The sequence below is a fragment of the Sapajus apella genome, unplaced genomic scaffold, assembly GCF_009761245.1.
Source record: "Sapajus apella isolate SASKATOON/1434 unplaced genomic scaffold, GSC_monkey_1.0 scaffold31, whole genome shotgun sequence".
NCBI classification, from domain to species: Eukaryota; Metazoa; Chordata; class Mammalia; order Primates; family Cebidae; genus Sapajus; species Sapajus apella.
In genome coordinates, this window is record NW_022436971.1 from 16,307,406 (window position 1) to 16,319,950 (window position 12,545).

Sequence of the window (12,545 nt, forward strand, 5' to 3'; positions counted from 1 at the left end):
CCCCCCCCCCCCCCCCCCGCCCCACCCCCGCCTCCCCCCACCCCGGCGCAGTGGCTCAGGCCTGTAATCCTAGCACTTTGGGAGGCCAAGGTGGGTGGATCACCTGAGGTCAAGATCAGCCTGGCCAACATGGTGAAATCCCATCTTTAAAAAAAAAATAAAGAAATAAAACAAAACACATTAAATATGAGAAACTGCAGCTTATTACATAAAAACTGATTTTTAATCTCAAAGTTAATCAATAAAGTTATTGAGTACCTATTCTGTGCAAATCAATGGACATTTAAAGATGATTAAGAATCCAGCAATCAGATAAGAAAAAAATAAAAGGCACTCAGTTTATGAAAGAATAAACAAAACTGTCTCTACTTGCAGATGACAATTTATATATTAAAAATCCTAAGGAATATACATACATATACACAAAACTATAAAAGCCAATAAACAAATTCAGCAAATTGTAGGCCGTAAGATCAATATACAAAAAGTAATTGTATTTCTATACACTAGCAATGAGTAATCCAGAAATGAAATTAAGAAAACAATTCCATGGCTTCTCGGCCTTTTGGCCAAGATCAAGTGTGAAGAAAACAATTCCACTCACATTAAAAATAATAAAGTACTTAGGAATAAATTTAACAGAAGAAGTGTAAGACTGTACATTGAAAACTATAAAACATCACTGAAAGAAATTAAAAACAAGAAAATGAGGCCAGGCGTGGGGGCTCACGCATCCATAATCCTAGCACTTTGGGAGGCTAAGGCGGGCAGATCATCTGAGGAGGGGAGTTCAAGACCAGCCTGGCCAACATGGCAAAACCCATCTCTACTAAAAATACAAAAATTAGCCAGGTTTGGTGGCAGGCACCTGTAATCCCAGCTACTCAGGAGGCTGAGGCAGGGAGAATCGCTTGAACCTGAGAGGCAGAGGTTGCAGTGGCCAAGATGACACCACTGCACTCCAGCCTGGGTGACAGTGGGAGACTCCATCTCAAAAAAAAAAAAAAAAGAAAAGAAAAAGAAAATGAAAAAAACTCCCAAGTTCATAGAGAAGATGTTATGATAGATTGTTAAGATGTCTATGCTCCCCAAATTGTTTAAAGAGTCAACATAACCTCCATGAAAATCTCAGCTGGCTTTTTTGCAGAAATTGAAAAGTTTATCCCAAAATTCATATGGAAACGCAAGGGACCCTGAGTAGCCAAAACAATCTTGGAAAAGAAAAACAAAGTTGGAAGACTTATACTCCCTGATTTCTAAACATACCATAAGGCCTACAGTTAGTTAAGGCTTTATGGTACTAACATAAAGGATAGGCATAAAGATCAATGGAACAGAACTGAAGGTCCAGAAATAAACCAATATATCAAAAGTATATAGAGTTTTAAAAAGGATGTCAAGAGAATTCAAGAAGAAAAGTCTTCCTAACAAATGGTGCCAGGACAACTGGACATATCCACATGCAAAAGAATGAAATTGGACCCCTACCTCACATCATATACAAATATTAACTCAAAACAGATCAAAGACCTAAATGTAAGCACCAAAACTATAAAACAGAAGAAAATATAGGTATAAATGTTTGTGACTCTGTATTATGCAACCAAAGGAAAAATGACTATTCTGGATGTCATCAAAATTAAAAACATTTGTCCTTTGAAGGACACCATCAAGTGGGTGCAAAGACAATCTACAAATTGGAAATTATTATTTGCAAATTATGTATCTGATCCAGGTCTAATGTCCAGAATATATAAAGTAATCTTACAACTCAACAATAAAAAGACAAATAATCCAATATAAACATGGCAAAGGATTTGAATACATAGTTCTCCAAAGAAGATACACACAGCCATGGGCATATAAAACAACACTCAAAATCATTAGTCATCCACCAGAGAAACACAAATCAAACCTACCAATTCACAGCCACTAAGATGGGTGTAATAAAAAAAGACAGACAATAACAAGTGTTGACTAGGATGTGGAGAAATTGGAACCCTTACATATTGCTGGTATTAATGTCAAGTGATGCAGCCTCTTCAGAAAACAGTTTGGCAGCTTCTTAAAAAGTTAAGCTGACCATATGACTTAGCAATTCCACTCCTAGTTATATACCCAAGAGAACTAAGAATGTATGTCCACACAAAAACTTGTACGAAAACAGTCACAGGATTACTCATAATAGCCTAAAAGTGGAAGCAACCCAAATGTCCATCAACTAATGAATGGATAAACAAAATGTGTCATATGCATATGAAAGAATATTATTCAGCCATAAAAAGAAATGAAATACAAATTCATGCTACAATTTGGATGAATCTTAAAAACATTAGGCTACATAAAGGAAGCCAGACACAAAAGGCCACATATTGTATGATTCCATATATGAAACAACCAGAGTAGGTAAATCCATAGAGATGGAAAGTGGATGAGTGACTGCCAAGGACTAGGGTACAGGGGACTAGGGAATGACTCCTAATGGGTATGGGGTTTCTTTTTGGTGATGAAAATGATCTGGAATTAAATAGTGGTGATGGCAATACAACTTTGTGAATACACTAAAAACCACTTAGTTGGATACTTTAAAATGGTGAATTTTACGGTATGTAAATTTATCTCAATTTGTTTAAAAAAAAGCAACAACAAAAAAAACATGTCTCAGGATGCTACAGAAAGGTTTTTTCAAAAATAAATAACTTAAGGATATGATTCAGCAACCATGTTGTCTTTTCTGGACTATAAACTAGCCATTCCTTGCTGATTTTTGTTCCCATCATTTATTCCAGAGCCCTTTCACATCCAGTATATATGAATACAAAGAACTATGGAATTTTTAGGTCAGGGAGGATGGTTAGAGAGCATCTAGTCCAAATCTCTCATCTTAGAGACCAGATACACAGTTAACGGGCTCAAAGTCACAATAACATGACCTTACAACTCAAATCTCGCTCTCCTAACTCCCTGGCTAAGTCCTAACTCCCTGGCTAGGTCTTTCTACTCCACAATGTAAACACAACTGAATCACAGGGCAAATGTGAAAATCACTGCTTCATAATAGAGAGCACATCTTCCAATGATGAGAACACTGCCTCCACCCAAAATCTAGGGAAGCTTTCTAGACCCTTGATATAAGAAAATCAGTATTTACTTAAAGCTCAACAGTCCACGTTACTTAATGACCACAAAACCCTGTGATCATCATTAAAACAACCTGTTTTTCACCAAAGAAGCAAAGCACAACAAAGTTTTAATTAAGAGACCAAGGAAAGCAGCAAAGACTGCAAAAAAGAGTGTTCCCAGGCAAGATGGACGGCAATCAACGTGGCCTCATTCAGCCCAAACTCAAACCAGCAAGGCACCCATTGGAATTCCAGCTCAAGTACCAACCACCACATCACCTCCAGTGGTATCTTGGAGGAGGGAATCTTTAAAGAAGGAGATAAAAAAGGTAAAGTTCACTCTGAGCTCTAACTTCTTGGAAAGTATAAATATCAATAGCCAAGATAAAGAGAAAAGCAGAGAAGATGGCCAAAAAAAGCTAGGGTGGCAAGAAGCAGGGGAAGTGTTGCCGACCACAGTAGACATGGACGGTCAAGAGCTGGAAAGACTGAACTCATGGCATCCAACCCTCCATGTGACAAGTGATGTAACTGAGGCAGGACCAGTGAAGTCACTTGCTCCAAGGTCCAAGAGCTGGTAGCAGATTCAAGCTATTGAGGGACTATGGTACAAAGCCTTAACATTCTCCCTTCCTTTCAAAACCTCTCCAAAGTCCCCTAACAGGGAGCTGACTCCTCTCCGCCCGAGTCTGCCTAGACACACCACATCCATAAATCACCCTTCATTGGCCATCTCAAAATACAGATTTGCGGAAACGAAGGGAATTCTCTGTGGGTTTGATCACCACCTGGGTGGCTCCTAGTTCTTTTCACACAGTTAACAGTGTTCTTGGTCCCTCAGCTCTAAGGGGGGCAACTGGTCTGTCAAGGCCAAGTTAATAAACACCTCTGTTGCCAACTGCCTCCCCAGGGGTTAGTGTCTGATGACCTCCAGGCCATCACATTCAGCGACAATGGGGACTGCAGTCGGTCAACAGCCATCATTAACCTGCACTAAGGAAACCCACAAAAACAGGTACAGAGGAATCTTCCCATGCAACAGAGAGCCCAGCAGGAGACTGGCAGGGGGGACATGAAAAGATGAACAGGAGGTCGGGTGCAGTGGCTCAAGCCTGTAATCCCAGCACTTTGAGAGGCTGAGGTGGGCCGATCATAAGGTCAGGAGTTCGAGACCTGCCTAGTCAACATGGTGAAACTCCATCTCTACTAATAATACAAAAAAATTAGCCAGGCGTGTTGGCACCTGCCTATAATCCCAGCTACTTAGGAGGCTGAGACAGGAGAATTGCTTGAACCTGGGAGGCAGAGGTTGCAGTGAGCCGAGATCATACCACTGCACTCCAGCCCAGGCAACAGAGCAAGACTCCATCTCAAAAAAAAAAAAGAACAGGCCAGGCTGGGCGCAGTTGGGGGCTCACACCTGTAATCCCTCACACCTGTAGGAGGCGCCGAGGCAGGTGGATCATGAGGTCAGGAGTTCAAGACCAGCCTGACCAACATGGTGAAACCCCATCTCTAGCAAAAACATAAAAATTAGCCGAGTGTGGTGGTACATGCCTGTAATCCTAGCTACGCAGGAGGCTGAGGCAGGAGAATTGCTTGAACCCAAGAGGCAGAGGTTGCAGTGAGCCAAGATCGCGCCACTGCATTCCAGCCTGGGCAACAGAGCAAGACTCCATCTCAAAAAAAAAAAAAAAAAAAAGATAACAAGAGTAGGACTTCCCCCACAGCGCTGGGATCCAAGACTATCAACTGCTGGTTGTGGGACATGTAACCTGGAGGCATGTCACTACAGGACCAACCTCAGGACTGTTGAGGGGATCAAATCATCAGTTTAAAACACAGCACAGGCCCAGGTCAGAGGCGGTGGCTCATGCCTGTAATCGCAACACATTGGGAGGCTGAGGCAGGCGGACCTCGAGGTCACGAGATCAAGGCCATCCTGGGCAACATGGTGAAACACCGTTTCTACTAAAAATACAAAAGTTAGCTGGGGGTGGTGGTGCACATCTGCTGTCCCAGCTACTCGGGAAGCTGAGGCAGAAGAATTACTTGAACCCAGGAAGCAGAGGTTGCAGTGAGCAGAGATCACACCCCTGCACTCCAGTCTGGTGACAGAGCAAGACTCCATCTCAAAATAAAAACAAAAACAAAAAAAACAAAAACACAGCACAATTCTTAACACAGAATTAAAGCTCAGAGAAATGTCAGCATTGTCGTCAGTATTGTTTTCATTAAAAAAAAAAAAAAAGAAAAAGAAAAAACTCTAGGAAGAACATGATTTCTTCTGAGAAGCTGGGGAAGGAGGCCCTGACAATCCTGACTGCCTGGCTAGAATCCTAAAAGACAAGGGAATTCATCATGAGAGGGAACTGTCTTCATCAACCGCCTGATTTTATTGACAAAGCCATCTTCAGCATGGAGTGGAAAGATGACATCGTTAACAACACCATTAACAGGGCAGGCCTTCTGCCAGGATGTGAGCAATGCCCTGGCCACTCTGCTCTGCGGGGCTGGGCATGTTGGCTGAGCAGTGAGGAGAGGAAAGAAGAACAATTTCTGTAGCAAGGAGGACAGATGAGGCAAACAGGAAACGAGAAGCAGCAAGGATTTGCCAGAAGCACCCACTCCAGCAATGCAATAGCTGCAACTTTCTAACACTAACATCAAGGGAGTGTGTGCTAGCCACAGAAGCTGCAACACCAAGGGCCCTGGTGGGCACAGGCTCTGCAGAGGCTGCTGGCTGCTAAAAGAAATAGCAGATTCTTGTGTCAAAGTGCTTAATTTCAATGAATCCTGCCGCATCACTTGCTAGGTCCATGAACTTAGTAACATGGCCTAATTTCTCTGGACCCTATAGCATTTTGGTAATAACTAAATGAGTTAATAACTGATATATGTAAAGAATTTAGGGCCGGGCGCGGTGGCTCAAGCCTGTAATCCCAGCACTTTGGGAGGCCAAGGCGGGTGGATCACGAGGTCAAGAGATCGAGACCATCCTGGTCAACATGGTGAAACCCCGTCTCTACTAAAAATACAAAAAATTAGCTGGGCATGGTGGCACGTGCCTGTAATCCCAGCTACTCAGGAGGTTGAGGCAGGAGAATTGCCTGAACCCAGGAGGCGGAGGTTGCGGTGAGCCGAGATCGCGCCATTGCACTCCAGCCTGGGTAACAAGAGCGAAACTCCGTCTCAAAAAAAAAAAAAGAATTTAAAGCATGCCTGGCACACAATAAGTGCCCAATAAATGTTAGAAAAGACAAGTGGGAGGCTGTGCAGAGTGGTTCATGCCTGAAATACTAGCACTTTGGGAGGGCAAGGCAGGAGGATCGCTTGAGTCCAGGAGTGCAAGACCAGTCATGGGCAATGTGGTGAAACCCTATCTCTACAAAAAATACAAAATTAAACAGGGGCTGGGCGTGGTGGCTTACTTGAGGTCAGGAGTTCAAGACCAGCCTGGCTAATATGGTAAAACCCCATCTCTGCTAAAAAAATACAAGTAGCTGGGTGTGGTGGCAGGCACCTATAATCCCAGCTCCTCAGGAGGCTGAGGTACAAGAATCACTTGAACCTGGGAGGCAGAGATTGCAGTGACCGAGATGGCGCCACTACACTCCAGCCTGGGTGACAGAGCAAGACTCCATCTCAAAAAAAAATTAACCAGGCATGGTGAGGCACACCTGTAGTCCCAGCTACTCAGGAGGCTGAGGCAAGAGGATCGCTTGAGCCCAGGAGGTCAAGGCTGCAGTGAGCCATGATCACACCACTGCACTCCAGCCTGGGAAACAGAGCCAGACTCTGTCTCAAAAAAAAAAAAAAAAAAAAAAAAGACAAGACAAGGAGGTAAAACAAAAACAAAAAACAGCCAATATCAACTGACACTGACTTCAACCACACTCTGGACATCCCCAACACACTCTTGCAACAGCAGCAGCATTTCAAATAAGTACCGTCACCAAAAACAACACACACTGCAAAGTCTCCCTTAAAACTCTGGATAGGTGGTGCCTATGAATCTTCTAGTGCTTCACGATGGAGCTTGCCCTGCAGGGTCAAGGGCAGTAAATGCTGTGTGAGAGAAACAAGAAAGGCACAAATAGGAGAGCTAGGTTGCAAGGACCACCCAGCTCAGAATCCTAATTACAGGACTCAGAAGGTCCAGTTTGCAGCTCTGCTGAACTCTGAGGCATGCACAAGTTCATACGAACTAACCTGCGGGAACAGATGAGAAGCTGCCCAGGTATAACCCTGAAAGAACAGAGGGTACCCCACCGATGTGAAGCCAGTGATGGCTCCCTGCCTCCCTGCCCAGAGCGCTTCTAATACAAAAATTAGCAGAGCATGGTGGCAGGTGCCTGTAGTCCCAGCTACTCAGTAGGATGAGGCAGGAGACAACTTTAGTGCCTCATAATTCTAACAATGGCCTAGGGTGCAACTCTTCTCAGCTAGACTCTTAGAACCAATTCATGGCAATGACAGTATAATTATGAAATATAATAATTATATTTAACAAACAAACTTGTTAAAGAATCCACCACTTCAAGCCTGGAATTCTCAGTCTGAGTTCGGGGGTCCATAAACTTGGATTGGAAAAAAAAATTTTATCTGTATTTTCATTAGGGTCTAACTGAAATATGTCTTCCAATTACGAATGTAAGCAACACATGGTAATATTAGCGATACTTGCAACTCTAATAAAAGATATATGAATATCACATTATATTCATTAGAAATATCTCATACTGTTTATATTCATCAGTACTTCAAAATTAAGGTATTTATTAGACTCACCACTAAATATTGTTATTAAATGCTTTAGTAAAGAAGCATTATTATCATGGTACAAATTTTTAAAATATTCTAACTGAATTTCAATATACAGTCATGCTCCACATAAGGACATTTCAGTCAACAATGAACCACATACACAGCTTCTCATTAGATTATAAGAGGTATTTTTACTGTCTTTTCTATGTTTAGATACACAAATACTTACCATACACAAATACTGTAACTGTGTCACAGTTACCACAGTATTCAACACAGGGGTATGCTGTACAGGTCTGCAGCCTAGGAGCACTAGGTTCTGACCATGCAGCCTAGGTGTGTAGTAGTCTATATGCCATCTGGGCGTAAGTGCACTCTAGGATGTTGACACCACGAAGAAATCTTTTAACGATGCATCCTTGTCATTAAGCAATGCATGACTGTAGTTTCCTTTGAAATCTTATTTTGTTCTATGCATTAAAACGTTTTTCTGAAGAGGTACACCACCTTCACCAGAGTGTCAAAGGCAGCCATGGCACGAAAAAGGTTAAAAAGATAAAACAGAACTGCACATAAAACCTGAGACTCTTAAGTGCTTTATAAGGAAGGAGCCAGTCCTGTCCACTTTTACATCCCTGGCCCCTGGCAGTGACAACGTATAGTAGGGGTTCAATACACATTTATGAGTAAAGAAACTCAATCAGTCAAATCCCTTCATAGAAATGACCATCATCCTAAAAATACAGCCCAAGCATTCCAGCTTGGGTCAGTGGTCCATTTATTCCAAGACATTGTTGACATGATAAAAACAATAATGGTACAAAAGTACCTGGCCAGGTGGCCGGGTGCAGCCGCTCACGCCTGTCATCCTAGCACTTTGGGAGGCCGAGGTGCGCGGATCACCTGAAGTCAAGAGTTCAAGATCAGCCTGGCCAACATGGTGAAACCCCATCTCTACTAGTAACACAAGAATTAGCACAGCATGGTGGCAGACGCCTGTAATCTCAGCTACTCAGTAGGCTGCGGCAGGAGAATCACTTGAACCTTGTAGGTAGAGGCTGCGGTGAGCCAAGATCGTGCCACTGCACTCCAGCCTGGGAAACAGAGCGAGATTCCATCTCAAAAAAAAAAGAGAGAGAGAGAGAGAGAAAAGTACCTGGAAGGCCCTTGCAATCCACTTGGAGGCAACATTACACAGAAAAGACATACATAAGCAAAGGAGGCAGGTTCATATTACAGAACGATGTCACCTCTCTTTAGTAGGGAAAGAAAGAGGAGTGTTTGGGGAGCTGAAAGGGGCACAGCATCCCAGGCATCTGACAAAGCCCAGAAATATCACCTGCTGTTGTCTGCTTAGAAACAGCTGAGGGGTGCATGATCAGAACCCACTGTCCCAGTCTATGCAGTCATACCTCTCTCTCCCTGGGCCCCAGCCTATGCAGCTACGCTTCAATCCTTCCTTGATGGACCCTGGGACTGGTCCCAACACAAGTCCTATAACCAGTCACATCAAGCAGCACAGAGCTGGCCTGGATGCTAACAACAAGTAGCGCCAGACAGCACTGGCTTCACCATGGGGATGCTGGAAGGCCTGTTCAGGAGCTCAGATGAACTGAGCTTGGCTATCGTCTTGTCTGGGGCAGTAACTCTGTTGGGTCTACCTCTGTGCCACCAGCACACAATAATGAAAATCCATCAGTAGGTTCGGACCCCTCTTCTTGCACAGTGGACCTCAATTGGTTACTTATCACCATCCCCCAACTACATCCTGGTCCAAGACCTGTCGCCTGGATGACTGCAATAGCCCTTCACCCCACAACTGGTCTCTCACTTTCCTCTCTCTTTCCTACTAGTCTATTTTCCCTGGAACAACCACAGTGAAGTCTTTAAAATGTAAATCAGACCATGTTATTCCCTGGCTCAAAATCCTTCAACAGCTTCCCATCACACCAGAACAAAATCCAAATTCCTTCCCCAAGACAGACAAGGCCCTGTGTGACCTGGCACTGCCCACCCCTCTGCCAGCCTCTCATCCTTCTCTCCCTTGCCCACTCCTCCCCACACCCCGACCTTCCTTCAGTCCTTCCATGATCCCACCCACGGGCATCTCAGAGCCTTTTCCCAAGCTGTTCTATTCCCATATATTCTGTGGCTGGCTTCCTCTCTGCATTCCAGCCTGCTCAAATGTCACCTCTGCTGAGAAGCTTTTCCTGATTTCAGTTTCCTGATCTCCAGAACCACTTTCTATCCCCATGTTATGCATGACTTGACTTTAGAGCACTTATCTTTACAGCCTAAGGTTATATTACATAACTGTCTGCTTATCATTTATTATCAACCCTATTTGGGAGGAGACTTTAAAAAATGCCAAGCCTCCAGGCCCCACCCAAACCAATTTAAGTCAAAATTTTAGGGAGTGGAGCCAGGCACCTCTGCTTCACAAACACCCAAGCAACTCCTACGTGCAGCCAGGGTTCCGTCTAGAACAGTGCTTCTCAAGCTCTCGTGTGTCTATGGTATACATGGGGATGCCATAAAAATCCACGTCCTGGGTGGAACCTGGGGCTCTGCATTTCAGCAAGCTTCCAAGTGATGCCTCTGCCGCTGGTTGCTGACCCAATATAGTAGCCACCAGTCATGAGTGGCTACTGAGCTTGCGATATGGCCACTAAGAGCTGGATTCGTCCAGGCTGCCTTGTCAGACAGTGCGGGCCTAGAACCCAGGTATATGCTCCACAAAAGGAGGCACCGGTGCCTAGAAATGTGGGGTACACGCGAAGCACTGAGGATCACTCCAAATTCTTGGCCTGAGCAGCCCTCTGCAGATCAGATGACTATGAAAATGCCACCACAGAGACCTAGTTGGCTGTCACCTCAGTGGTAGATCAATATTTACCTAAGGCAGGGAGGCAGGTATGGAAGACCGTGATGAACCAGCTTAGTGCCTTCGCATTTGGTAACTCACAGGTAACTGCCTGGACTTCAAGACTCAACGGTACAACATCATACAAGGCCCTCCCTCATCACAGCCCCAGGCACTGGGACCACTTGCGCCCTTGCACATCCTAAGGAATTTGGCCATTCCTACAGACGTGGTCCTCATGACATTTTATTGCACTGATTCGTTTACAGGATTCTGTTCCTCTCACTGGACTGTAGCTTCCTTCAGAGAGAAGGTATTCTTCCTGGTGTTCTATTCCGGCCACCTCACACACAGCCTAACACACTGAATGACTCAAGAGACCCTGAGCGCATGGCATGACCTGGAAGCCACGAGGAGTGGCATCAGTGCTTCTACTGCTGACCCTAAGAAAGAAACTGAATTCAGCATTCAGTGGGGGACAGGGAGGAAGGCTCACAAATGAAGAGAAAATGGCTCCTTCCTTAAGTGATTCAAAATTTTCTGAAATTCAAATTTCAGAACACAGTATAAAAAGGTGGCCCTGTTTGACCCATCAAGGCTTGCTTCCAAAAAAATGAATTGCCTGAGCAAGAAGGTGATGTCCTTCTGAGGACAGACCCGGAATCTGTTTATCTGGGGACTTGGAGGAGCTATTTTTCAAACAAGCCACAAAAGGCTAACATTCAGAATCACATTCTTGCCAAAAAGCACGTAGGCCTGGTTCCCACTGCCACTGCTAGGAGGCGTCTGGCCCCATGGACGGCAGGGCCCCTGGGAGTCAGCAGGCCCAGATGCTCACCCCACCCCTGCAGTTGGAACCCTGTGCTTGTGACAGCAATGGGATTGTCAAGGTAACCAAGGACAACAAAGTAGAGAATTATGACCCCGGAAGGAAGCAGATTAAATTTTAATACTTACGAGTCAACATCAAATTTATTTTTAAAACTACATCAATGCCAAATAAGCAAGGCAGAATGGATGGTTCTATAAAGGCGGGTCTAACCAAAAACATGAATATTCCAGATAGGTATACAATTTTTCCCTATTTTGAGACTATTTCAAATTACTCAGAGGCTTGAAAAAAACAAAAACAAGAAGAAAAAAACCTCACTTTTCAAACTTCTGTCACAACTGCTTTTCTCCATTATTTCCAAAAGCATGGGGCAGACTTTAGTTGCAGCACCAGACTTTGCTAAGTTTGCTAAAATTGTACAAAATGATTACTTGAATCAGAGAAGGTGGTCATGTGAAAATTATAAAACACAGATATGCTCTCACCCGCTGCCAGGACAACAAACTTCTTAAAAGTATACATGGGTTAACAGATATACAGCAGTGTTTCATTCACTCGCCCATTCAGCCATTCAGCCATTTTCCTGACTCTTCCCCCCATATAAATCCCACCTCACTCCAAAAGCCCTCACTGGGGCCTGTGGACTCACTATATAAGCTGGTAACCAATTGTCTGGCAGCTTCTATGTTGTATATTATCTCACTAAACCCCCACCACAATCCTCTGAAGTTGACAGGTATTATTATCCAGATTTTAAAGCTGAGGAAAATGAGAAAATGTTAGGCATCGCACTCAAGTTCACACAGCTGGCAAATGGTGGAATCTGAACTTGAACCCAGGTCAACCTGACAAAGGAGTAATTTAGAGGCTGGGCGCAGTGGCTCACGCATGTAATCCTTGCACTTTGGGAGGCCGAGGTGGGTGGATCACCTGAAATCAGGAGTTCAAGACCAGCCTGGCC

At 44.1% G+C, this 12,545-nt stretch overlaps 1 protein-coding gene across 5 annotated transcripts in view; it reads right to left on the reverse strand.

Moving 5' to 3' along the window:
- Positions 1-12,545, reverse strand: part of ASAP2 (ArfGAP with SH3 domain, ankyrin repeat and PH domain 2) — a 188,903-nt gene that overhangs the window by 172,798 nt on the left and 3,560 nt on the right. The gene's annotated exons all lie outside the window — the stretch shown is intronic.